This window comes from Pithys albifrons, chromosome 17, assembly GCF_047495875.1.
Source record: "Pithys albifrons albifrons isolate INPA30051 chromosome 17, PitAlb_v1, whole genome shotgun sequence".
Lineage (NCBI taxonomy): Eukaryota > Metazoa > Chordata > Aves > Passeriformes > Thamnophilidae > Pithys > Pithys albifrons.
In genome coordinates, this window is record NC_092474.1 from 5,811,381 (window position 1) to 5,839,053 (window position 27,673).

Below are 27,673 nucleotides of genomic sequence, written 5' to 3' on the forward strand. Positions count from 1 at the left end.
CCAATCTCCACAAAAAGCTGTGCAATTTTTTATGTCATTCCATGTTCTTACTGGTAATTTTTACTTAGAAGGGGTGGAGGGAGAAAAAAAAGAATCTTGACTTCCCTGCTTAGCCCTATTTAACCAAAGTTTTCCCAGCATTTTGTTATTAAAAGGTACAATTTGAATGTATTCTTCAGAAGTACCACTCAGCCAGCAGGTTTTTTCCAAGGAATCCATCACAGGAAAATGTCATGAGTCCACTAATGGCCTTGTTTTCTTTCATCAGCTCTACAGCAAAACCAAAGAATTTTCCTGACAGACATTAGAGGCAAGTAGGTAAATCAGCTCAGCTCTTTCAGTGCCTTTCCCTCTTACCTCCCTTCATCTCCACTCCGTTCTTCCCAGCACTATTCATATTCATGGACTCCTTTTTTATTACATCCAGAAAACTGAATCGTGAGTCAGAATTTATTTTTTAATCAAAAGTCCTCCTCCATCTGTTGGAGCTCTTTAGGCTATTTCTGTTCTATTATAACACTGTAGAGGGGAAAAAAAGCGTTAGCTTTTAGTAAACTTCTAGGATGACCTTTTGCAATACCTGTGTGCCAGGGGCTGACCTGTTCAGTGTGGTGCCTTTGGCCTGATTCAGCAAAGGGGCAGAGGCTCTGCAGTTCCACATTGGAGCAGTGGGAGGCCTGGATGCTCAGTGCTCCTGAAAATCACACCCAAGCACCGAAAACTGGGACACACGGAGTGTGATTACTGGGAACCAGGGCTGTGCCAGCCATGCCCTTTGCTGGACACTGTCCTTTATTAAAATCCCTTATAGGCTTCCCCTTAACCTGAGAAAATGGCCTTGTTCCCTATTTGGGGCAAATAAAGGCTTCCAGAGAACCAGAGCTTACGCCTCCTCTGTGAAGGACTTTAATGATCTTCCTCTTGTGTTCTCACCTGACACCTCCCAGCTGTGTTGGCATTTATCCCTTTCCATTTCTGCCTGGTCCTGCCTGGAGCCCCAGGCTCTCCTCTGCCTCTCACTGTCCTTGCAAGACACTCCCATGCATAGTTTTCTCTATGATAATAAACATTACAACTCCTTCCGCTCTGAGATGTAACCTTTGGAAAATAAAATTTCTATTGGTTCACATCTCTAGAAAGCAAAATAAAAAGGTGTCTCATTGTAGCAGTGGTAGGTTTAGGTATCACCTGCCTTGTCCTGGGAACTTTGTCCCCAGAAAGAGCCGTGATGTGAACTGGAAGTCACTGTGGTAATGCAGGGAGCATTTACAAAACAAACCTGAGAGCATTTTGCATTTGCAGAGAGGGACAGAAGCGCTGGAAATGATGCGTCTTGGAAAAAAAAACCCAAACCAGAACGGGACCAACTGCAGGAAACGAACGGAGAGTCCAAAGGCCACGGCAGGGTTTCTTTGAGGTTTCTGAATACAGCGATCGGTAAACTTTTTGAGATTTCATTTCCCCCCTCCCCCAAGTCTTTGCAGAGAGTGAGGCCGGGGAGTCACCAGCGGGGCTCCGGGCGCAGCGGAGCGCCGGGACCCGCCGGAGCTCGGTGCCCACCGTGAACCACCCTCTGGGCACCCGGTACCGGCCCCGAGCGGGGGCACCGAGCAGGGGAGGCGGTGCCGGCCCGGGGGTCCCCCCGCACGTCCCCGCACGGTGGGGCGGTCCCGGCCCGCGCAGTGCCCGCAGTGCCCGCCAGGCGGCGCCGCCCCCTCCCGCGCCGGTGCGGGAGCGCCGGGGGCGCGGGGAAGGAAGTGGCGGCTCCCGGCGCTCCCGGGGCGCGGGGCTCGGCTGGGCGGACGGAGAGAGCCGCGGGGCCACGGCCCGCCGAGCCAGGGTAGCGCCGGCGCGGGGCCCTCCGCCTGGCCCGCTCCTTCCCCCCGCTCTCCCGCAGCAGCAGCAGCAGCACCAGCACCGGCGTTCCGCCCGCCCGCCTCGCCTCCCCCACTCCCCCCCCCCCCCCCCGCCGCCTCCGCCGTCCCCGCAGCGCCGGCGGGTGAGGAGCCGCTGCTGCCGCGCCCGGCCCGCCCGCCCGCCCGGGGATTATGCGAGCAGCGCGCCGGCATGTCGGCAGGCAGCGGCAGCGACCCGTAGGCAGCGGGAGCAGCACCGGCAGCGGGAGCAGCAGCAGCAGGAGCAGCCGGTGCGTGGCGGGGGGCGGCGGGGCGAGCCCCGGCACTTGGCGGGCCCGGGGGGAGCGCGGCCGGGCCGAGGGGGCCCCTGCCCGGGGACGCGGCGGCGGAGCGGCCCCCGCGGGCCGCGGAGGGACCCGCCGGTACCTGGGGGCTGCCGCGGCCTGAGCGGGGCCGGGCGCGCCGTCCCCTCCCGGGATGCGGCGGTAAAAGTTTGGCGGTGGAGCCGCCGGGGAGCGGGAGGGCCCCGCGGGGTGCGGGTCAGGCGGGGGCTCCGCCAGTGCTCGGTGCGCGATGCCCCGGCGGGTCGTGGCGGCGGACACTGGGCTGTGCCCGCGGGGACAGCCCCTCACGGACAGACGGACGGACGCGGACCCGCCGCGCAGGGTGTCGGCGCTGGGAGCGTTTGGGGTCAGTCGTGGCTCGAGGCCAGACCAGCCCGGCCTCGGTACCGCATCTCCCGGGCTGGAATTGCCCCTGGCACAGCCCTCGCGGGCACGGCTGTCGGACGGGCCTGGCCGTGGGCAGGGCTGGGGGTGCTGCCCGGGGTGACCCCCCGTCCCGGGGGTGCGGGAACAGCGTGAGACCCGCAGCGTTACCGCAGCAGCATCGCAGAGAAGCAACTCGGACTCGTTAGTGCCGGGGGAGAACCTCGTGGGCTTTGGGTTCTGGCGCCGGGCTGCAGACCGGCCCCCTGCGAGGGTGGGAGTAGGAGATTTGTCCTCTTGGGAAGAGCAGGATGCCCGTTCTGTAACTGGATGATGCACTGCAAGAGAGGATTCTCTTTGCTGGGCCTGGCAGTCCCTTCTCCTGGCCTCGCCATCCCTTGACAGAGGGATCCTGCCTGATGCTCCCAGACAACCCTGAGCTCCACCCTGGAGTGCGCTGCTGCCCCGCGGCTACAGCGGGAACAGTTCCAGCGTTTTGCCCAGCTGTGGGAGGGTTAAATCCCTTCCTTCACCTCCTGCCCAGCCTCTCTCACTGCACTGAAGGAGCAGCAGCTCAGAGTGCACTGAGGAGCCCAGCCTGGGGCTAGAGCATCCCTAGGGAGCCCCTCGGAGCAGTGCCCTGCTCAGTCAGCGCCCACACGAGTCAGCACCACCACCTTTTGTGTTAAAATGCCGTGACAGAGGCAAAGTTCGTTTGATTTGTGTATTTAAGAAAAACAGACAAGTTTGTTCTTGTGTTAGTACCTGCTCTAAAGTGAGAACTTCCATTTTCTGGTGCCCTGTGCATGTGGAAGCTGCTTGGTAGGAAATACGATGTCAGGGAGCATCTTCAGAGTGTGAAGACATCAATCTGTGTGTGCACATGACACTGGTTCAGCAGGACAGTGGCAGTAGATTGGTCTTTGTGGGCATCAGGACTTAAATAGGTGGGCTGAGGATACATCAGAGTCTCCAGGCTGGAGTGCTCCTTGCCCTCCCCGGCACGCTGGTTCCTGCTCCGTGCCCACGACTTTCTGCTCGCGCTGTATTTTTATCACATCATTTATTTTTGGCAGGGCCGTGTCGTGCTCCCGAGTAACACAAGACGCCTGACTGGGTTACAGGGTTCAGCACTGGCTTCTGGGCCGTTTGTTTTCCACTGTTCAGTAGGAGGCTGCTGTTTGTAGGGCAGCCTTTCCTCTCTTTGCCCTCGGCAGGGCTCCTGCCCGCGGTGGTGGGTGGATGGCCGAGCGCCCGATTGTTCCCACAGGTAACTCGGTCATTGAAACGCCTCCTCGGGATAGGCAGCATAAAGAATGGCCAAGCATGAAAGCCCCGCTGCAGACTTGTCCTGGCTTGTTGTTTTTCTCAGGAGTTCTGCTTTGTGGTCCTCTCAGTGTGTTCTGATTGTGGCAGCATCTCTGGGAGGGAAAGAGAAAGGAGCAGCAAGGGCTGGAAAGCAGCTTGTGCTGCTGCCTTTGGATGGAGCAGCTCTGGTGGGCTGCTGGGTCTGTTAATCATGTTTAAGTTTCTGTCACTAACTTTTAATTAAAAGCATAGTTGATACCACTTTAATGAACATACAGATGTTAGCCATCCTCATGCATAAAAATGCTTTTTAATTCCCTTACTATTCCCTTTATGGCCCTTAGATGCTTTTGTTACCATCTAATCCGTGCACAGTAGCAGCTGTTTATCTTCTTAATAAAACTTTTTCTTGCATCTGTGTTCAGGAAATGATAATGCTTCGAGTGAACAATTCCCTGCTATCCTTTCACAGTATTTTTTTAAGGAACTTGTCAGAAAAGGTCATAAGTGATGCCTAAATAGTGAACTCCAAGGCTGAGAGTATTCCTGAGGCTCACAAAGCTCAGCTTGTTGTTGGTTGTTCCTCAGTTTGTGAGGAAGAGAAGGATCCCTCAGTGTGTGACTTCTGATTGTGATGAGCCTAACGAGGCTCTTTCCCCCAAATGATAACTTCTTCTTAAGACACCCTGTCTGTTCTGGGTTTGCTGGTGTGTGTCAGTGCGTTTGTTGTGCATCTGACAGCCCGAGCATTTATTGTGATTTACCAGCTGGCACGGGGGAGTTTTATCTAACTTCTCATTTTGCTTGACAGCAACCAGTTTGGAAAGACCTTGTCTTGATTTTTTTTAAATTTTTAATAGAAATTCTCAAAAACTTGTAAATGACAGTGGGGCTAAAAGGTTTTGAATTTACATAATTAGTCTGGTTTCTTCACAATTTGTTACTGTTTCTGCGTGTTGGCCAAATAGAGAAGCAGCAAATCCTTTGAGAGGTTCCTCCAATTAGTCCCAAAGAGCATTAATCTCTCCCCAACATTCAAAGAAAAAGTCTTGTCATTCAGTTGCTGTCTTGGCAGCCTGAGTGGAAGGCTCTGGAAAATGGCAAGTGAAAGCTGATGCTCACTCCCCAGTGCAGTTTGACTCATGCATATTCACCATAATGTCCTGTTCAGGACCAGCAGGATCCCTCCAGAAACACTTTGTTTTGGTTTTTTTTAACATGTTTTTAGTTTCGACTTCCTCTCATTTGAGGGAGAGAGGAGAAACAAGCATCAATGTCTCTCTTATCTTTATTTTCTTAGGAGGAGAAAGCAACATCTAAACCTTAATAGCCAATTTCTCTACATGATGGAGATGCCTCCTTGTTTTATTTTAAAGCTGGCTGGCATGGGGTGTGATGCAATTATTATTTCTGTTTATCTCCCCAAATTAGTAAAATACATCTAAATTTAATTTTCAACCTGAAAGCATCTTCGAAACAAAAGTGTTCTGTAGGATTAGTGTGAATAGAAATTGATTAATTAATATGGGGAAAGGGAATAAATAAAACACTTTTATTTATAACTTTATTTCCTGGGTGTTGGAGGAAATCCAAATGCCACAAGACTGTGCTGGGGCAGAGTCTGTCTGAGCTCACCCACAGACTGGAAGGGAATGTGGCCTCTCTTGTCGTGATTTCCATGCCAAGAGTCCTGTGAAATTCTTAAATGAACAAAGTAATGAATGATATTTGGATGTTCTTAATGTAAGAAGAAGAAAACAGTTTAGCCTGGGGCTGACCCAGATCCTGACACTACAGGGAGTTGTCATCAGCACGATGCCAACAAGGCAGCACACAGAGCTCCTGAAGTCAGACTGGTGCTTTTTCCATAGGGAAAGGGTTTTGCTGCTGTGACTGCCTTTGGTTGGTGCTTTTTAGTTTTGTTTAATTAAAAAATAATTCTTAGAAGCTCAGGGCAAAATGCTTCAGTGAATCCCACTGGGGAACTTAGAAACCAGCTGGGTTTAATTTTGGAGGATAGGGAGGGTCCAGGGGAGCTCTTGAGGGGTGGCAGGACCTGGAGATGGAGCTGCTTCCCAGTCCTGCAGCCCTTCCTGAGTGTGTTTGACACAGGGTTGGGCTTCAGAGGGGCCGGAGTCAGAGGTTGCTCAGGCAAGTGGAGATAAATAGTTCTAGAGCAAATGTGGGTGCAGGGGAGAAATGCAGTCAGCACAGGGCTAAACCCTGCCGAGCTTGGGGACATCTGAGTCATAGAATCATAGAATGGATTGGGTTGGAAAAGACCTCCGAGATCATCAAGTCCAACCCTTGGGCCAACTCCAGTCCCTTTACCAGATCATGGCACTCAGTGCCACGGCCAATCTCAGGTTAAAAACCTCCAGTGATGGGGAATCCACCCCCTCTCTGGGCAGCCCATTCCAATGCCTGATTACTCTCTTTGGAAAGAATTTTTTTCTGATCTCCAACTTCAATTTCCCCTGGCAGAGCTTGAGCCCATTGTGCCCCCTTGTCCTATTGCTGAGTGCCTGGGAGTCCATCGCAGAGAGACTACCCAGGAGGGGATGGATGAGAGGGAAACCAGAGGCCTGGGGGCCTCCTGTGAGGGGATGGCCATGAGGATGACCCATATCCTGGGCGTGGGGTTGAGGCAGCCCAACTCCAGGGTGTGGAAAAGGTGTGGAAGGCCAAAGTCACTGGGCTGGCAGGGCCCTGGGGAGCGGAGTGCCCGTGCCAGGGTCATTGCCCCGGGGTTGGTGCCTGGCAGGACGCAGTGGCAGCGCCCAGGTGGGAGGGACGGAAAGCAAACACCTTGGCTGAGTCAGGAGTACTGGGCAGGAGGAGCTTTCCAGGAAGGAGTGTGGAACCCTCAGCACTGCCTGGGCCTCCCACAGGCCATCGTGGGCTCAGCTGCAGCTTCTCCCTTCCCACGTGGGGCTTGAGAACGTGAGGACTTTTTTTCTTCTGGTTTTTAAGCAGCCTTCAGAATATCTTGCTCAGGCAGATGTGAAGACCTGCAACAGCCCAAAGCCTGTGTCCTTGTGGGCATCAGGTTGTTTTCCACAAGAAAACACCCCAGCCCTGGGTGTGTTGGAGAGTGAGGGCTCTGCACAGGTTTGACAGTCCTGGCTGGGTGTTTGGTCAGCTGAGGTCGAGGCAGCAGGAACCTCAGAACTCTCCTCGGCAGGAAGACTGGTGGGATCAGGTAAGTTGGAGAGACTCTTCTATGGGATGAGGAAAAGTGGTTTGCCACTCAACCTTTTCTGTCCCTTTAAACAGCTCAGTGTCCTGTCAGAGACCAGATACTGGGATTTCACTCTGGGGTTTTCCAAAGTCTGGTCCTGACTGGAGGAGGGTACAGAGATCTGGGGAATCCAGTTAAAGAACCAGGGATAGTTTGCTGTAATCTGGGAGGGCACATCTGGTCATTGAAGTGAACTCTGAGAACTTGGGGAGGAAAACAGTGACAGAACTGCTGGGAGTTCCGTTGGTGCCGGGATCCCTGGAATGGACGGGGAAGGCAACTCCGCTTTGTTTGCCTTGCTGGAACTTCCATACCCACCGTGGAGCTTGGGGACACTGACTGAGCTGCCTTAACTCCCAGAGCAGTGACCTGAGCAGTCGTTTCTGTCCCATCAGTGGGGAGGGTGGGGGTGTGTAATCACACCAGCACCTCATGGGCTCTGTTGTACCTGCAGGGGCGAGGCTGCCTTATCTGGGCTCCAAAGGAGTCTGGTATTTGTGTGACCTCACTCTGGACGTGCAGTGGGGCCTTAATGCCATTAAGTGCTTTAAAAGGTTGTGGAAGGATTGCAGGTTTTTGTAGGACAGCCCTGGTAAACAGCAGGCCATGGGTGAGTCAGGAAGGATCTTGTTTGGGGTTGGGGCAGCACTTTGGGGCTCTTTTCAGATGACTTGGGTCAGAGTTACCTCTCCATGGGCATTTCTTAAGGGGTAAAAACCTAATGGGCTGCCAGCAGCCACTACATGTTTGGAATGAACAGCAGAACAATTGCATGTAGGTATTTATGTATAATCGTGGTGCAATTATGTTTTATGTACATCAGAAGAGAATTCAACAGGAATAATTTCACTTGTGGTTATAATTTGTTTTGAGATCAATACCATAGCTTCAATAACCTCCTCCTGAAGGTAGAGCTACAGCAGAATCCTTTTCTCCATGTGGGTGGCTTACCTATTTTAATGCTGCCTTTTTTTTATTTTTATTTTAAAGATAGAAATAGAGATTTTATATTTATCATCTCAGATGAAATTGAAATCTAAATATTTACATCTTTTCACTGGATCTGAGGTTGAGCACCAGCTGTAGGCGTTGCCAAGCTGTTTGGTTGTCTCCTTGGCTGAGTAGGTTGATTCCTCAGGGTGGTGCAGAGATGGAGCCTTGTGCTTGGGTGTGTTGCTCTCCAGCCAGTCCCTGCAGCTGGAAATCCTCCCTCTGAGGGCTCAGTGACCCGACCTCACTTTCAGAGGGTGTTGCAGCCTAAACATGCCGAGAGCTAAACATGTGTCATCTCCAGCAGGATGCAGAGTGAAGTGCAAGCTGTGAAAGCGGAGGGGAGTTCGGATGTAAATAACTCGCAGATATTTGGTGGAGAAGAGCAGGAGGGGGAGGGAGGCTCTGCTTGCTGTTCCTCTGCCATCCCCTTCTCCTCAGGAACACTCTGGTTAAAACTTAGTTGTAATAATGCCAAGGTCATGGGTTCAGTCCCCTGTGTGGGCCATTGACTTGAAAGTTGGACTCGATGATCTTTGTAGGTCCCTTCCAACTCAGAACAGTCTGTGATTTTGTAAAGATCACTCTTTCCAAGCAAAGGTGAGGGATCACTTCTGTTTTAAACCAGGAACGTTGCAGGACACCATTCACCACAATTCCCAGTTTTCTGTCTCTGGTTTTGCTTTGTTTTCCTTGTTATTTTTTGAGCAGGCTCAACATGGGGCTTTAGGCTTCTGATGCACCAAAGCCAACTGCGGGAGAAGAACACACAGCCTGTTTTATTTCCCCTCTCTGCCTTGTTTTTAAGCATAATTTATTGAGTCTCTTGGGACCCACTGTTTGTCTGACCTGTATCTGGGTTGTAAAACATTGTTCCAAGTTTTAACTTCAACAAACAGTAAACATCTTCCATCAAATATCCTCAGAAATGTGTTTAGCTTGGGCACAAAATGTCCTTTGTGTCTTTTGGGACTGTGGAGTAATTCCAGTGCTTACTTTTGCATACATTTAGTGTCTGTAAATAAGTTTTTCCAAAGGGCACCTCTAACATGCTGCCTCTGAGAGGGAAGAGCATATTTGGGCAAGCCCAGTGGAAGGATTAAAAATTGTGCTTCAGCCTCTGTGTGTTGCTTTGGATTCCCAGTTCTCATTTATCCTTTTGTTTGGAAGAGATGGTTTGACTTGCCTTGCTGAGGGTGAGCACTTTGGTACCATTAGGTCAGATCTTCTGCATCGTGTCTGCAAAACATCTGGGCAGGAGAGGATGGAGAGGGAAGACCCTCCTGTCCCCCTCCTGCCCCTTCCTTCAAAGAGTTGTCCCAGCAGGAAAAGGAGCTTGACATAAAGGAGGGATTTCACTGCCTGCTGGAGCATCTGTATCATCAAAGGCAGATGTGTCAGAGCACTTTCCCCCCTGCTCTGCCTTTTGTTCTCTGTGTCATTTTGCTGACAGAACTTGTGTTTTATTCCTTGTTGTCAAAGTAGAGATGGAAAAAAAAAAGAGGTAATGTTTTATCTGGAACTTTGTTATCAAAATCAGCAGCTAAACCTTGTTGACAGTGTTTTAATTCCTGGTTTAAAGGTTGATTATAATTTGGCTTTTAGGCCTCCCATTCTTCCTAAATCAAGTTTATGGTACCAGCAGCTGGCAGTGCCAGCCTCTGATTATAAACAGGTTTGGAGCCACTAAAAAACTCCTTGAAATCAGTTTGACAACTGTTTGAGAACCACCTTTTTAATATTCCCATCAAGTTGCCTGCTGAGGTCTCTTGCAGCAAACTTGTAGATCTTGTAGATGTCAGTCTTTGCTGCATATTTTATTGAACTTGCTCCTCAGCTTCCTAGAGGAATGCACACAGATAAGCCTTGCAAAGCTTGTTTGAAAATTCACTTTTGCGTGGAAACCTGGGATCAGCAAGATGAGATTTAAACGGGGTGTGCCATGCTGGGAGAGGGCAGTGCCTTGGTGACTAAAGCACCTTGCAGGGAGGTGCTTCTTGCTTTGGTTTGGGTTTTTTTGAGGTTATATCTCAATTTCTCCCCAGGATTTCTGGATGCGTAGCCCAGGGGGTGTCTCTGGACCTGCAGGGGGTCAGAGGGTGCAGCAGGTGGGGCAGATCCATCCCAGCAGTGCCATGGGTGGCACGGGGGGTGGCACTGGGGGGAGTTGGGGGAAGTTGGGATGCAGAGGCTCCACTGGGAGCAGGGAAGGGAAGCTCAGGGGGCTTTCAAAGCTTTATTTTCCTGCAGCCTGTGTGGCACTCAGCAATAGGACAAGGGGGCACCGGCCAGGGGAAATTGAAGTTAGAGATCAGAAAAAAATTCTTTGCAGAGAGAGTGCTCAGGCATTGGAATGGGCTGCCCAGAGAGGGGGTGGATTCCCCATCCCTGGAGGTTTTTCAGCTGAGCTTGGCCGTGGCACTGAGTGCCATGATCTGGTAAAGGGAGTGGAGTTGGACCGAGGGTTGGACTTGATGATCTCGGAGGTCTTTTCCAACCCAATCCATTCTCAGATTCTATGGCCTGACCCACCTGGCATGGAGAACTTGGGCAGTTCCTAAAGGCACCATCAGCACAGGCACCCTGGGGCTCCACCTTGCAGGGGTCAGAAGGAATTCCTTCTGGAGGTGAGAAAACCAGCCCTTGCAGCCTTTCCTTGCTCGGGCTGGCACGGAGAGCAGAGGGAGTGACACATTTCCATTTGACTCATCTGCTGGCAAAACGGTGACACCCTTGAGTCACATCAGAAGCAAGACCTTGGAGCTGAGTTGGCACATCACAGGGCAGGTGTTTGCTGGGGTTTTTTGGGGGTTTGTTCTTGTTAAGAAAATTGTTTTCCCTGAGTTGGGGTGAAGTTGATTAATGCTTTCACTAATTTTCTGGGTTAAAAGTAACAGAAAAACCTGATTCAGGTGGAATGTTGGATGTTGGCTGTAAAGATGGTCAAACAGCCTGCTTGAAATAGTTGTGAAGCCCTAAAAAATAAAACAAAATAATGAAAAAAATGAGTGCCCAGTAGCCAGATGGTTGGAAGAGAACACCCCACGATCAATGAGGCAATATGTAAATATTTTCGATCATTACCACAGTACTGCTGTGTTGACATTGAAATTCAGAGTGTTATTCCCTGGGACTCCTCATTGATCAGCAGATGAGCTCTGATAAAACAGAGGATGAAAGCACAATACTGAGCATTATTATGGATCCTTTCCTTGACAAGGACAGGCTCCCATCAAGAGCTGGGGGTGGATTTCAGACCCTCTTTAGGCATCTCACTGAGCCACTGTTTTTTCCCTGGCTGTCAACTCCCAATTAAATGGTGTTTTATTCCTTGAACTGCTTTATTTAAGGTTAAATACTGCACAGTTGACTAATTGCCCTGTGCTAATTGCCACATTGGTATGGGAAGGGGCAAGGTGGGAGCTGACGTTGGGTTCTCTGTTTGAAATATTCCTGTCTAGAAATGACTGAAAAGGAATATAAATCATACAGTTGAATTAATTTTTTTTTCTGAAAAAGAGATCTCCTGTGGAGCTGTGGAGAGACCCTGTGTGGCTGATTCACTTAGAACCTTCACAGGAGTGATGGCATTGTCATCCATAAAACATGGAGTGCCTTTGGCATACACAGGTGCTGAACCCACCCAGAGGCTTTTTCTTTCCTTTTTTTTTTTCCAATTTTCTCTCCTCCTCCACTTTTACGCTCCTGGAAAAAGAAAATCCTGTAGGTTTTACTGCTCTCAGAGGGGAGTTTGAAGTTTGGCTCTAAATAGATGCTTTGAAAAGCTGCTGTTTAAGCTCTGCCCACCTGGAAGCAGGTCCAGGCAGTGGAGCAGGAGCTGCTGGTGGAGGTCCCTGAGATCCCACCATGAGAGCAGGAGGTCTCCCCTGTTGGGGAAGGAGATGTGTGTGGGGCACAGGTTGCCACCTTTGATATTTGATGCTAAGTGTGACTCTTCCTATTTCTCACAGACTGAGGTGAGTGTCCTCAAATCTCGAGTGTGGGGGGTTTATTTTAATACCTCCTGCAGTCTGATCAGAGCAATGTGTTAAAACACTTCCCACTCCAATCTCCCATTTAATACAAGGGAATAATGACTTTTTAGAAAGGAATAACGACTTTTTAGAAAGGAATAATGACTTTTTAAGGTAGCAGAGAGAGGGCTTAGCAAATGAAAAGGTCATTTTAGCTCCAGCAGGGTCCAGAGCCCAGGCAGCTTCTGGAAACATTGTGCTGTTTGTTTTCTCTCCCATCCCTTGGGTCTGGCTGTTACAGCAAGGCCAGGACCTCGTGCTCCTTTGGGAATGTAACCCCAGGACATTTTGGAGGGTCCAGATGCTACAAACATCAGAGAGGGGAGAATGGTCTGGGTGCCTTTCTAAGCTGTTTGTGTTTTCCAGCCAACTGCAGCATTTACATTTATCCTGCACGTTGATGAATTTCCTGGCACATCCTGGAGCCTGTTCCTCCAGTTTGAGTTCTTGAGGATTTGGGATTTATTGCTCTGTGGTTTGTTGATTTGCAGTTGCTCAGTTATATCCCCTTATTATTTTGGGGTGACTGATGGGAGGGCACAAAGCTCTGGGGAGAAAGGGCTTTTGGGATTCTCTGGTCCCAAGCCATGGGCAGGTGGGGTTTGAGCACGGCTGGCACTGGGCAGGGCTTGGTGTTTGTTGCTGCAGATTGAGCTGAGCTGAACCAGCTGTGGTGTTGGTGGGGAAGGGTTTGGCTGCCTCATTTGTCCCCTGTAAGACAATCAGCCTTGCTTTGATTGACTTTATTGGCTGCAGGTGTGAGGCCTTTGTGGTGTGGGGGTCAGAGGTGTGTCTGTTCAGGTCATGGGGAGGTGGGAACTGCCCATCCCACCAGAACAGAGCATTGTAGTGGTGGTGGGGAAGGACTGAGGGGTGAAGTGCAGCAGAGAAGCCTTCAGAAAGCATCTTGTAATTAATTAATTAATCCTCCTCCCTGGAAAGGTAAGTGCCAGCTGTTAGGGCAGTGTGGTGTTTGTGCCAGGAATGAGCTGTGTGGCACCTCTGCCTCCTGCAGGAGGGACTTCCATGGCCATGTGGCTCTGACCTCAGCACTGTTTAGAACTACCTCAAGGGAAGTTCTGGCCAGGTGGGGGTTGGTCTCTTCTTCCAGGCACTCAGCAATAGGACAAGGGGGCACGATGGGCTCAAGCTCTGCCAGGGGAAATTGAAGTTAAATATCAGAAAAAACTTCTTTGCAGAGAGAGTGCTCAGGCATTGGAATGGGCTGCCCAGAGAGGGGGTGGATTCCCCATCCCTGGAGGTTTTTCAGCTGAGATTGGCCGTGGCACTGAGTGCCATGATCTGGTAAAGGGAGTGGAGTTGGCCCAAGGGTTGGACTTGATGATCTCAGAGGGCTTTTCCTGCCCAATCCATTCTGTGACAGGTGGGGTGTCCTCTGGTGGCCCCCCCATGCTGAGCTCTTGTGCTGCTCCACCACCAAACTGGGCTTGGATTTGGGTCTGAGCTGCTTCCCTGGAAGCCTTTGGAGGAAGGGAGGGAGTTTGAAAGGCTCCTCTTTGCAAATCCTCCATAATAAAACTTGTTGGAGCCTTTGGGAAGCTCCTGCATTAACTCACATTGCTGGATTTTTGGTGGGTTGTTTTTTCCTGGTGCTTTGGACAAATGTGCCCCTTGTTTAGCAGTGTTGGAGCCTCCCACACTTGAGCAGTTTAATTTTAAAGCAGAAGAACTCTTAATTTTGTATTTTAGTTCCACATAGCACAAAATGCTTCTGAAGTGCAGCCAGGGTTATGATTAGAAATCTAAAAGAAGCTTAAAACTTGACAATTTTTAAGTTTCAATTTTGCCTTGGTGATCTGTTCTCACACCTGAAAATAAATAAATTTAGAATAGCATCAGCAAGGCCTCTTTAAACTGCAGTGACTTTAAAAAGTGATGACTTGGGAATACAGTCAAGGTGAATTGTTTGTGATTATTCCAGAAACAAGTTTTAGAAATATGTCCTCATGTCCTGGGCTGCATTAATTATCTATTACTTTTAGTGTTTGCTGACGCTGTGCTGTTTTCCCAGAGGCAACACTTTCAGTTTCTGTTGTGCAGAAATGGTTTTGCTTTTAATCACTCTTGATTTCAGCACCATTAGCAAGGGTGTAGAGAAGTGTCTTTCTGTTTGGAACACTTGTTACAGACTGAGTGTCAATGAAAAGGAGAATTCCTGTCATCCTTCCCCAATCTGCAACCCAGGGGGAAAAAAAACCCCAGCCCTGGCACAGAATAGAATAAAGCAGGTAGGAAGATTGATTTTCTGAGACTGAGGAGGCTTTGTGGCTGCCCTTCAGCTTTGGAGGTATCTGGGGGATTTTGGGAACTGCCCTCACCCCAACCCTGAAATCCTGACCCTCTGGGTTGGGGTCGTTCTGGGCACTCTGAGCTCCACCAGCCCAGGGGACAGAGCAGGGCCCTGGACTGACTCAGGTTTTTACAATTTATTTCCTAAAGTGAAGGTTGTGGTGGATGGTGCTTTTGGGAGGGTGTTGTCTGGCATATCCAGGGTGTGTAGAAACACATCCAGCATGTGGAAAATGTCAGGAGAGTGGAATGGACAAATCCTGGTGTGCCTGAGGAGCGAATTATTGTATAGCATGTGAGGCTCAGACTGGATGTATATTGAGTTAAAAACTATGAATCTTTCAAAAGGGAAAGGCAGTGTGAGGGGTCTTGTTTACTTGCAAATCAGAATGGTAGAATGGCTAAAAGGACTAATGAGATACTTGCTTTCCTGAAAATGCCTTTAAAAATTCAAAGGGAAAGCAAGATGAAAATGTGCTATTTAAATACATTTCCATCACACAGATTTGAATAGTTGCTTTAGAGAGAAAGTCCTGTGGGCTTTGAATCATCATATTGTGTATAACAGTCGGGGAAGAAACATTTTAAATTTTCTTTCATGGAAAGAGTTTTTACTTAAAGGATTCCTTAATAATATTGTGGGTTAATTTTGCCCTGAAGCACCCAAAGAAAATCTTGACACAGGTTTGTGTCTGTCAAATCATCAAATCTTTTTCTTCAGTTGTAAGGATATAATTTTAAAAGTTGTGGTGATTTTCAGTGTTAATTTGGTTGTGAGCCTGAAGAATTAATTTTATTTACGAGCTTGGCTCGAGTATTAACGTTTGCAGCGAGATCAATAAGCCAATAAAAGAAAATTGAGACTGAGGTTCAGATAAACTCTTATCAGATCCTCAACCACAGAACCACAGGCTGGACCTGCTGCTTCCACCACCAATAGATCCACAGCTGATAGTTGCTTCACAGCTTTTGAGATAGGTTAAGCAACTTGATGCCTGACACTTTGAACTGTTTTTTAAAAAATCATTATTATTGTTTTAAACCCAGCCTGGGAAAGCAGAAGTGGCATTTGGGCTCCCTGGGCCTGGCTCAGCTGTGAATCAGCAAATGACGTTAATAAGCATTTGTGGACTAAATATATTTTTAAGCTGTCTGGCTGCTGCTCCTGGTGAGATTGCTGAGATTAATGGCCCTTCAGTGTTCCTCATGTTTGCTCTTCCTCTGGGATGAATCTGACCTGGGCAAGCACTGGAATATTTTTTAAATTGCTGTTCAAGAAGGGACAAGAGGAAGGAGCAGTAACTGGTTAACTGTGAACGTTACCTGTGAACTGAAGCAGTGTTTGCAGCTGAAGGCAGCAGTGGGTTTTCCAAGCATTTCAGGTTCTTTGGCACAGGGAGCAGAGTAGGTTGGGGTTTTAGTTATTTTTCTTTATTTTTTTTCTTATTTTTCTTTTATTTTTTCTTAACCCTTTGGTTTTGGGTGCTGCTCTTAAAGCTTGGACCAAGGTCCCAATAACAGAGATGTGCTTGCATTTGTGGGGTTGTAGACCCAGATTTGCATGTTCTGATGCAAAACACATTTCCTGCTGCTGAGAAGGACAACTGTGCCCTTGCTGACCTGAAGGGGAAAGGGCTGTTTCTGCTGGTGGGGGGGTGAGCGAGTTAGAGGCAGCTTTAACCTGAGTGTGTGGGTTCTGGGGGGATGCAGGAGCTGCTGAAGCCCAAACCTTCCCTGCTCCATCCCCCTGGCAGCCCACGTGCCCTGCAGAGCCCTGGTTCTGTGCTGGCTGCTGACTGGAGGGCAGAGAAATGAGGATGAGCCAGGGAGACCTAAAGAAACTTGAATATATTTGGGGGGATGGTGGTGGGGGCACATGGTGTGCCCTGCAGTGCAACCCACCTGCTTTCAGTGCATCATTAGAGCCAGGGTTTGGAGGTAAAGATGAGACTGAGCCTGAGGGAATCTCTTAGACCAGGCACTGCTTGGAATAACGAAGCAAACCACATAACCTGCTTGGCAGGGAGTGGTTGCAGGTTCCTTTTGGGCCTCAGCTCTCCTGGGAAAAATCAGCCTTGGGGCATGGCAGGTGGCAGGAATTTGAATGTGAAAGGGCTGCCTGGGGTTGTGTGGATAGGGAGCTGGCCCTGCCCTCCTGGGTGCTGCTGCTTCATCACCCTTGTCTTCTCCATCCCTTCCCTGTGGCATCCAGGGGAGCTCCTCCTTGTTCTTCCAGGTGTGAAACAACTTGGGGGGGTTCCAAAGGCAGCCCCATCTCTGTTCCAGCCCTGCCTGTGGGATCCTGCCCAGTCTCTGGGGGCTGTTGGGAAGAACCTTGTTCCAAAGGCAGCCCCATCTCTGTTCCAGCCCTGCCTGTGGGATCCTGCCCAGTCTCTGGGGGCTGTTGGGAAGAACCTTGTTCCAAAGGCAGCCCCATCTCTGTTCCAGCCCTGCCCATGGGATCCTGCCCAGTCTCTGGGGGCTGTTGGGAAGAACCTCGTGGTGTGCCAGGGTGATGCTGCTCTGTCTGCAGCACCCAAAAGAGAAGGGAACTGCTGTAAGGGAAGTGTTGTACAGAGGGAGCACGTGAGGAGGGTCAGTGCACTGCGCCTGTGTGTGTTCTCCTCTTCTGTCTCTCTCTCTCTCCCTTTTTTCCTTCTTAATTTCCATGAGTTGAGATGGTGATGACTCATGGCTTGGAAGGCACTTTAACTCCCTGAGGTGCTCGTTGCCGCCCACTCTCCCGTATTGAATTTCTGCCGTACCGGAGGGATGTCTGCACAGAAACTCTGATGTGCAATTAGGAGACGTTGGAGCTTTGTGTTGTTTGCATGGGAGCCGTAACTGGGCAGAGGATGCAGCTTCATCCCTGCTCCTCATTTCCCTTGGGCATGGCACTCAAGCAACTGTGTTTTGTCTTTCTCTAGGATGTTGACACATGTGGACCAACAGTGACATCCTTCTCCAGCAATGCTGTCTCTGCTCCCTCCTGCGCTCTGAAGCATCTAGAGGGATTTTTGGCACAAGGTAAGTGCTGACATTTCTGCTGGATGGCTTTTCTTTTGCTTCTGTATTAGGGAGAAAAAAGCCCATGGAGATGTTACTGGGGAGAATGGGGGTTAATCTGAGGGGAACTGGTTAGAGAGGATTAACCTCAGCTTGGGTGCCACTTGAGGAGATGCTTGGGGAGAACGTGCTAAAATGGAGTCTGGAAGGAATGGCTGCACTTGGAGAAGGGCTTGGCACTCACAGGACATGGTTGGCTTGAATTGCAGAGACGTGTGTGCTTTGGGAATAAACCTTTTTAATGAAAACTCCCTGCCCTTTTTCTTAGTCAGCATCTTTGTCTCGTTAAAATCTTTCAAATAAATTAACGAAAAGGCAGAATGGCTGCACAGGATGTGCAATTAACATAAATTTAATGGATATTTAAATCTTGTCTGAGATTTTTTCCCCCTAAAAAATATTAGCTGTGTTGATTTTTTATTTGTGTTGAAATAAACAGTTGTGCAGCCTCTGGTACTTCCATCAATTTGTTGTTTCTACCTTTTTTTTTGCCCTCTGAACTTTATTTTACATTGCTAAGAGGGTTGAAAGGCAGCACTTCCCACTGGAGAGTGTAGAAGGGGAAGCAGTTACCCTGTGGTGGTTTTTAACAAGTCAATGTGAAGAGATTGTGATTTTTCTGAATATAAGTACCTGCTGCTCCCTGCTGTAAAACCTGTGCTTGGAGGTTCACTCTGTGTGTCCAGCTCCCACCAAACCTCCTTTGTGTGTGTTGGAGAAATGTATATCAGAGTGTAAAACCTCCCTACAGAATCAGTGGCTGCAAAGGAGATTTTTGATAGATGGAGTGTCAGCCTTTAGCCTGACTGCCTGGCTTTGCATCTTCTTATTTTCCTCCAGTACATTCCTCAGCACTAAGGGATGGTTTCTTTCCCTTGTGAGGAAGGGTGTTGTCAACTCCACCAAATGTCTCTTTGGGGTGATACTGTGGCATAGCAACTTTGCATTTTTGCTGCTGGATGCTGAAACTCAAAAATGGATGGGTTTTGCTTCAGGAGGAACGAATTGCTGGGAAGAAGAGACAGAATAAATGAGTTTGGAGCTGAGGCTGTTCACTTACCAGGCTGAAATGTGTTTCCAGTTGCTGTGGATTTATATCTCGGGGTCTCAGCAGTTGCACTGAGAGGACAGTGACACCAGCCCTGGATTAACATGAAATATCTTTGTTGGAAACTAAGAGTGATTTGAACACCTTAATTCTCTGCTGTCAGGAAATGGGCTCGCAGTGAATTCCCTGCCGTTCCTCGTGTTGATTCCCTTCCTGGAGCCTCTCTCTTCAGGATTGGCAGAGCCAGGCTGTTCCCAGGGCTGTGTTTTGTCCCTCAGGAATACCTGATTTCCTTGGAGAGAGCCCAGAGCTCCTGTGTGCCCTCTCTGAAGGAGCCAAAGCTGCTGTCAGCAGCTCTAACAGAGGAGGGTTTGCTCCTAGAGGCTTTAATTGCCATGTGAATTTGTGCTCCTGTGCTGAGGAGGAACATCTGTATCCCAGGAGCTTTCCCTCCTTGTGGTAGGTCATGAATCCTCCTCAGGCTGTTGTGGAGGGACTGTGGTTCTGGGAATTGGTGGCAGCAACAAAGAAGAAAAGCAGTCCTTGGGCAGTGCCCAGGGTTGGCTTTGCCCTTGGCTTGTGGCTCTGCTCATTTCACCTGCCTGGAGGGTTTGACAGGGCTGAGGAGGTGCCCAAGTGGTCATTAATTTCGTGGGCAGGGGAGGGGGAGCTGCCTTTGGAACGGTGTTTGCTGCAGAATGAATCCAGGCTGTGTCACTGGAGAGCCTGTGGATTGGCAGGTAGGGAATGGAGGGACACAAATGGATTTCAAACCTGGTCAGGGAGTGCAGACAAGAAGCTGAGGAGCAGAGTCCAGGAAAATGCTGGAGGCAGGGGGTGCTTGTCCCCCTTGTTCTGCCAGCAGCCCTGTGTTGTTCCAAACCTGGAGGCTTTGAATCCAAACTGCTGCACAGAGGGGAAATGTTGGGACAAGGCTCTTCTGCAGGTTGTACCTGGGAGTGTTTTGCATGGAAAAAGTTCAAAATTTAGGCAGGTGTCCTCAGTCCCTGAGGGGTGTGTGTATGAAGGCCCCAAGGGCTGCTGGTTCTGGAAGCTGTGGGACCTGGGCAGGGAAACTGCGGGATGGGAGATGCTGGTACAGAGTGAGGAGGAATGTGCTGCTCTGTCCCTCAACATCCTCCCTTCCAACTGTCCAGTGATGGGCTTAAGCTCTGCCAGGGGAGATTTAAGTTGGAGATCAGAAAAAAATTCTTTGCAGAGAGAGTGCTCAGGCATTGGAATGGGCTGCCCAGAGAGGGGGTGGATTCCCCATCCCTGGAGGTTTTTAAGGTGAGATTGGCCGTGGCACTGAGTGCCATGATCTGGTAAAGGGACTGGAGTTGGCTCAAGGGTTGGGCTTGATGATCTCAGAGGTCTTTTCCAACCCAATCCATTCTCAGATTCTATGATTTGATGACTTTTTGTGTTCCCACTGGTTCTGCAGCTGCAGAATCCTGGGTGGGATGAGGAGTGTGTGTTTCCATCTGTAAGAAAAGGAACAGGCTGACATTGGGCAGGAGGATGTTCCACAGGAGAGGAGGCAGGAGCTGGGGTGGAATCCCAGGTGCCTTACCCTGGCAAGGTGTGAGCCAGGTGGGCACAGGGGGCTTGTGCACTGGGCAAGTGGTGCCCCCTCTGTGCAGTTTGTACATGTCACTGAAGGAGTGTGTGGTGTCCTGTCAAAAGCAGGCATGGGTTTGCTTTGCTCGTGGGAGCTTCTGGTGCCCTTCCAGCCCCCTCTGCCTTGTCTGCAGCTCCTGTCTCTGCCTGGGCCATGCTGGACTGGGATTTTCCACCCCTGGCTGTGTAATGTGAGCAGCTTTTCTCTATCCAGATCCTTATGACCTTTTATATGGACAGAAATTGGGGCTGAGTGTTACTTTTTCTCCATCCTCTACTTACCGGGGCATTACCATGACACGAGAATTGAACCCCCTGTAAAGGATGAGTTCCTGGAGACCAAGTGAATGCAGAGAAATCTGTCCTCGTGTTGGATCCTTCACCAACTATGTTGCAAAACTCACTGTAAGGAGTTAGCTTGAGGTGATCCCAGTGCAGAGAGCTGGGTGGTGGCTGGTGAGGAGAGCTCTGGCAGCACAATTGTGGCATTCCCTGCCTCAGTGTGTAAAGGTTGTGGGTGAGGGTGGCACCTGTTACTGTGCCAGGCTGAGCTGCCAGAAGGGGAGGGAGAGAGGGAATGGGGTCTTGTAAAGGTGGGAGATTGTTACAGCTAAACTTGAGTTAGACCTGACAGACCAGGACATAAATATTTGCAAAGATACAGAAGGATCCCTTTTCCAAAGCAGGGATCTGTGTAGTCCCTTGGATGGTTTGGCCCAGTGAAATTTCTCGTGGAAATGTGGGTGAATTTTTCTTGTAGTGGTTTTCCTCCTTTTACAGCAGGAGCACCAGACAGGAGGAACTGTTGGGTCACGTCTTTTGGGAGGAAGGAGCTGTGACGCTGGTGTGGTTGGAACCACAGACTAACTGACAGTTTCCTGCTGCAAGAAACTTTCTATAGGTCTGAACCTCCTTTGTGTGTTTGTTTTTCTATGCTGTTTAAATATCTGAGGAAGATTCCACTGCTTTGAGGCTTCTATTTTTGACAAAGTCTTTGCTGTAGGAATTCTGGGAGATGGTGGCATGAAGAGAGATCATTACAGCACTAACACAAAATCAGGTGAAGTCCAGAAGGTTTCCCATAGTTTTATGGTCTGATTTCATGTAAAAGCCAAGGAGTAACCCCATTTAATGTGTCAGGCTGGTTTTGCAGGTACATTTGCAGATACAAAGCTCTGGTTATTTCTGGGCAGAAAGGCTGTGATCATGTCAACCTACTTGTGTGGCTAAGCCTCTTCATCCAATATTTTCATGGCTTCATTACTGGCTTCCAACTCTCCTGCCTCCTTCCCATTCTTCTGCCCTGTGATGTGTTAAATATCACAGCTGCAAAAATGAGGGCATGTTTTTTCCCTGCTGTTCCCATTCCAGTTGGAAAACTTGGGAGAGATCCTTCCCTTGTGGTTTGTGGTACTGTAAATAAAGGCTTGGGAGGTCACACGTTTTCCATCCCAAGTTATTTTGATTCCAGTGCTGGAATGGGAGGGGAAAAGGGAGGAGAGGAATAAAAATAAAAACAAAAACAAAACCTCCAACTGTTGTGGCTTGTTGTGGGAAAAAGAGCTCATCAATGCAGAGGGAAAGCAGTTGGAATAAAGGCCTTTGCAGAGAGGGCTTGGTCTTCGAGTGAAGCTGAAAATGTTGTTCAGGTGTCACCTTAGACAGGGGATTTTTCCTTTTGCTGTTTGTATAATTTTGTTTTGGGTTTGCTGAGGAGGGAGCTCAGGACAAGGTCCCCTGGGCTGAGTGTGGTGAGATTGGCTGACAGTGCAGGAACCACCACGTGCTGCCAACTGTGGCCCTTGCTTTGTTGAGCTCTGAAGAGACCTTTCCTGGTAAAGATTTCTTTTTTGTTAGTTTTTTTTTATCAAAACAGGATACAAAAAACGAACATAATTTGTCACTGCAGGACTCGTGTTGTACCTTGACAGGAGTTTTTCTTTTTCCATAAACTGTTATATTTATGAATGTACAGCAGGAGCAAAAGAGGAACATTCCACATCTAGATGTTAATCTCTGCACAGGGTAGTCTTTTTGATTCAATAACTTTTCTTTTCTTCCTTGATCTTCTTTTGCATTTTTTTTTCTTTAATGGGCACAGGACATATGGACATAAAAAATAATGGCCCAATTTCACCCCTGCTGTAGCTCATTGACGTCATTAAAGCTACAGCAGGGATGACTTGGCCCAGATTCTTTAAAAATAAGACCTGGTGAACAACCCCTCGTGGAAAAGCTCCGTGGAGAAGGTTGTCCTGAGCCCAGCACTGAGCAGATGTGATGTGACTCACTGTGACATTCAGGAATGTTCCCGTGGGTGCCATTCCAGGGAAATGGAGGTGGGACCCTCCCTGGAGGGGACAGGAGGCTGCAGATGGGCTGCAAACCATGGATGGGATGGGATGGGGGGATTGATGGGGTGAGAGGAGGCCACTGAAAGCACAGGCAGGACTGGCTGGAGACCTCACTTGGGAGCTGTAAGAGATGTCTCTGTCTGAGGACTCACCTTGTATGTGGGATCCCAAGGATGGAAGCCATGGGAGAAAAGATCCGAGGGAAAACTTGCTTTGAGCAGGTTTTTAGGAAGGTGGTTTGGGCCTGTGTTGTATTTTTGTACTTTCCCTCCCTGCTGCCCAGAGGTTTTCTGTGCCATCCAAGAGTTGTCCCACAAGGATCAGCCATCTGGACATGGCAGCTCTCACTTCCCTGGCATAAAAGGGGCACTCCAAGGATCCTGAGGTAGGTCTGAGGTGCAGCTCCTTTGCAGGGCATGTTTCCCTCCTAACTGTGCATAGAAATGGAAATTGCAGGTAATGGAGGTGAAAGAAGACAGTGCAGATCATGGCAAAATTAGTAGATTTGACCTTGACTTCAATGCTCAGTCTGAATTAAGCTGAAAAATACACTTTCAGCTCTGAAAACAGAGACAAATGTGAGAGGTTCTCAAGAGCTGTTGACTACTTTCCATCTACTAAAATAGTCGTAGCAATTCGTGGATGGCGACTCTGAAAATCTTTACACCAACATAAAAGGGAGTGTTTTGCTCTCTGTTATTTATAACTGCAGGAAGAAACACCCTTTGCAGAGCAGTGAGAGCCCCAAAGCTGGGTGTGAGGTGTGTGTGAGTGCCTGAGCCCTCCTGGTACAGCCAATATTCACTGCCCACGGTGGCTTTAATTGAACTGAGTTCCTGGTGTGGTAACTGGATCTGGCCAAGGCAGGTTCTCCTGCAGTGAGTCCAAGAAATCAGATAGTTCTTTTTCTGATGCCAAACTCTTCTGGTCCACTGAATATAACTGCAAGAACACATAGTTCTTAAGAAGGAAAATGCTTGCTGTGTTTTTGGTGACAGCTGAAGCTGACTTGGGGGAGGGCAGGTTGGAGCCAACACCAGTCCTGTCTGCTGAGAGAGTGCTCGTTTTAGGGGAATTTAAGTTGGAAAGTTTTTTGCAGTGGAAAGCCAGAATAGTGTCAAAGTGACTTTGCCTAGTATAAATAGTGAAGGGAGAATTTAATCTGTAAAATATATTCAGTCATTTGATTAGTCATCCAAAACTCTTCTGCTGGTAAGACAGGGAAAGAAATCTGGGCTTAACCTGATAAATGTCCTTCTAATGGTGGAAAAAGTCAGAAAACCCAAGAATTCATGATATCCAGAGAGACCATGCAGCAGCTGGCAGACTTCTGTGGAAGAGTATTAATCCTGGAGGAAATAGGGGGGAAACTGCAGCCTTAAGGGCTTTTGGAGCAAAAGGTATTTGCTGTCATGCACATCAGGGGGATTAACCTCTTTATTGCACAGAATACACCCTTGTCTGAGGAAACTGTCTTGCTTTGAGCTTCTCTTTCCTTGTGTTGTCTTCCTTCCTCCCTTTCAGGCCCCCCTGTGTCAGTGTGGGGCACCTACTTAGGGACTGATCCTGCTGCCCCTGGGGCCAAAAGCAGAACATTTTATGGGTGTGAGGAGAACCTACCCTGGAACTGCAGGTGAAGCCCGAGCAGAGGGATGAGCAGCCTGGGCTGGATGTTTGTGCCACATTCAAGGAAAGCTGGATGATTGGAGCTGGGGAGAGGATTCCACCTGGCTGGGAGAATGTAAGAGAATGTGAAATGGCATGTCTGTGACTGACCCACAGCAGTTCATTTTCCAGAGCAAAGCTGTGTTGTTGTGCAGAATGCAGGAGTGATTAATTTCTGGGTTGTACAGAATAATCAGAACTGTGTCTTCTGGTTGAAAGCCCAGTTTTTCGGGAGGGTGGGAACTGCAGGCAGCCACAGCACAGGGTTCTGGATGCACTTCCAGAGCACACACATCCCTGGGAATCCAGTCCAGCTTCCTTTCCACAGGGCAGTGCTGGGGATGATGTGCAGCAGCCCAGGTTGGTTGGGGGTGCTGTGGAACAGCAGCACGTGGGTGGCACATTGCACAGCCTGGAGTGGGGGGTTATCAGGGACATAACCCGGGCTCTGCTGGGGCTTTCCAGCTTTCCATCTTCCAGGGGAAGCTCCCAGACCTCCCAGTTGTCCCTGAGGCAGTGTGTTCTGCAGTACAGGTGTGTGTTAATCCATGAGCAGAGAGGGGGAGGCACCAGCACACGGATCACCAGGCTCCTGTGGATCCATTTTGTTTATGAAGAATTATGAGTTGAAATCAATATGCAGATCAGGAGTGTTCTGAGTATCTAAAGAAAACCCTTCCACTGTGTGTTTCTGTGTTTATGCATCATCTCAGCAGTTTATTAAAAAGAAAAAAAAAGAAAAAGAGGGAGATGCAAATACCATCTGTATTTATTCAGATTAAAAGGGAATGTGGGGATGGAGCCCTAGAGAAAAAAGGAACTGTTCAGTGCTGAAGGAGAACTTTCAATTTATTTGATGGCAACTTTTAATCTATTCTGGATGATTTAACTGGTGAGCTCTGGAGCAATAGACTCACTTCAGCTCATCACCTGCTGAGGGCTTGGGTTCCACTGGGTGCTCTCCAGTGCTGTAGAGACCTGCAAGGTTGAACTGTTTCTTCAGAGCTCAGAGAGTAGCAGGGAATGAGGAACTTTGTAACAGCACTGTTTGTGTTTATGTGACAGCACTAAGGGAATAACCTTGAAATAATTTGAGCTTGATCAATGGCTGTGGTTTGTCCACTAATTCTTCTGTACTCAGCTAGAACGTAAGCTACCAATAAAACTTCTCTTAGTTTCTTACTATTTTGAGGTTTATTTTGATGGATTATGTTTCTAGGTAACTGTTGAAGGTTATTTCTGGGAAATGCTGCCAGAATGTTTATTAACATGTGACTAGACCCAGGTAGAGTCCCTTTAGAGAATGTGGCTGTGCTGTGCACCCTCAGAGAGGGACAGTGGCTGTGCTGGAGGGGGTGAGTCTTGCCAGTTCCCTGCCCACACTGGGGCTGGAAATAACTCTGTCAATAGTGGAAATGTCACAGCAGGAATGACTCGCTGGATGTGCCCAATTCCATTTATCTAAATGAGCTGTGAGCCCGGATTTAACGTGCTGTTTCATAGCTAAGATAAGAGTCACATGAATTAGATTATTGTTGGGGAAAAAAAATAGAGGGGTGCTGATATAAATATTGCTGTGGGAAGTTCAGAGAGCATTAGCAGATCCTTTTACATTTATGAACAGCAGTGGTCAAAGCAGGATCCTGCAGGAGATGCTTTCCACATGATAGGAACTCCAGTCATTAAAAAAGTATGAATTGGATTAACAAGTGTAGGGTTATTTTAATTTGCCTTTGAGTCTTCAGATGTCAGTGCAGGCTTTAATCAGCAGCTGTGCCAGTGAGGAGCCACCACGTGGAATGGAAACAGAGGCTGTGGACAGAGATGGATTCAGGGGCTCCCCAGCACCCCAGGAGGTTTCTGGCCCACAGGAACTCACATCCTGAGCACTCTTGTCCCTTTTGTGGCCATGTCAGCACAGCCAGGAGTGTCCCTGTGGTGGTTTGTGGAGCTGAGGGAATGTCCAGCAGAGGGGCAGCTGCCTGGAGGTGGAGGTGGGTGCCCAAGAGCATCTTCCCAGAGTGGGAGACCCCTGGATAAGACTGTGCAGCACCTGAACAGGGACAGGACAAGTCCTGTCATACCAGCAGCTGGCACCTGTCTGTCCCCTTGGGCAGCTGTCTGATGCCATTCCTTCAAGTGGACTTGAAAATGCTATTTCTTCTCCCTTCTAGAAGTTTCTTCTGTGTTTGAAACCAGCTCCTTGAGCTCTGTCTTTTGTTCCCCATCCCCTTTGGGTCTGTGGTCCCTGTTGCTCTGAGGACTCTGTTGTGTCCCCTGAGCTCGGAGAGAGGCTCAGCAGTGACAAATGGTGACAGCTCAGATTGGTGTTTCCCTGTGTACTCAACATGCAAAACATCATCTGTGTTGTGTCAGAGCCAGTGAGGAGCAGTTCTCTCCCTCCCTGCGTTCTGAGATGCTCAGTTTGGAGCTGGAACCAGCTATTTTGTCCTGAGGAGCCAGAAGCAGCAGGACAGGGACAGGGAAGGTATCCCTTGTCAAGCCTGTGGTGGGTACAGCACTGCTGACCTGGAGGGAAGGGACTGTCCCAGCACTGGGACTTGGCTGGGGACATTTCTTAGGGCTCATCTGTGGGCAGGTGGCTGTTTGCTGCAGGTCACGACCAGGGACAGACGTATTCCTTGGCCAGGATGGCAGGATGTTCAGGTGGTGGGATGGCAGGAAGCAGTTTTGGGATCCCTGGTAGTGGAAAAGCTGCCCTTGTTTTTAAATCTGCCCTGCCTCTGCATTGGTGAAGTTTGTGTTTAGTTTTGTGGGATGTTCAGGGCAGTACCTGCCATCTCTCCAGACAGCTGTGCTTACTCCTGTTGTATCCCAGTGTTGTTATCCCCAAACTGCTGAGGACCAGGATCCTGACACTTGGGAACTGGGCAACTCTTGTGTTTGGTTTGTCTCTTGTAGCAGGGAGTCAGGGCAGTTCAGGTCTTCCTTGAAGACCTAAAATATGCTTTTATTGACTCCTTGGGCTTTGTGAAATGCAGCAAAACCATTGGGAAAGCTTCCCCTCCCCACACCTTAGTGCTGGCTTAGTCAGCTGCCTCTTAGGAATTGAAATAGCTCCCTGTGCCATTCCCTTTCTTTTAAATATTTGCTGGTCTGTATTGAGAATAAATATGTTAACTTAATAATACAGTTGACTTAAATCAAGGGGTTCTGTGGCTGCCAAAGCTCCTGTTGCTGGTAGCTTGAGGAGATATTTTGCCCAGCAGTGACACAGTGATGTGCTGGTGTTGCAGCAACCATCTGATGTTGCAGAAAAGCAGGATTGGTGTAATTTACCTCACACTATCCCTAATTTTTTCCATAATTCTCCCTGCCAAGGCAATTTAGGGAAAGCTTCAGTTCTCCATGTCCTTTCACACACCCTGACTGTGCCACCCGCCTGCTTTCCTTGCCTGTGGGATCTGTCTCTTTGCCTTCCCAAACCCTGGCACAGGAGTGGAGCTTCGGGCA

At 49.0% G+C, this 27,673-nt stretch overlaps 1 protein-coding gene across 7 annotated transcripts in view; it reads left to right on the top strand.

Annotated features, from left to right (window-relative positions):
• The first annotated feature begins 2,034 nt into the window (after window positions 1–2,034).
• Window positions 2,035–27,673, top strand: part of PITPNM2 (phosphatidylinositol transfer protein membrane associated 2) — a 130,163-nt gene continuing 104,524 nt past the window's right edge. For all 7 annotated transcript variants that reach the window (XM_071571877.1, XM_071571882.1, XM_071571881.1 and 4 more), the window contains exons 1-2: window positions 2,035–2,146; window positions 17,374–17,473. The gene's annotated coding sequence lies outside the window, so the exon portion shown is untranslated. The remainder of the gene's footprint in view (window positions 2,147–17,373; window positions 17,474–27,673) is intronic.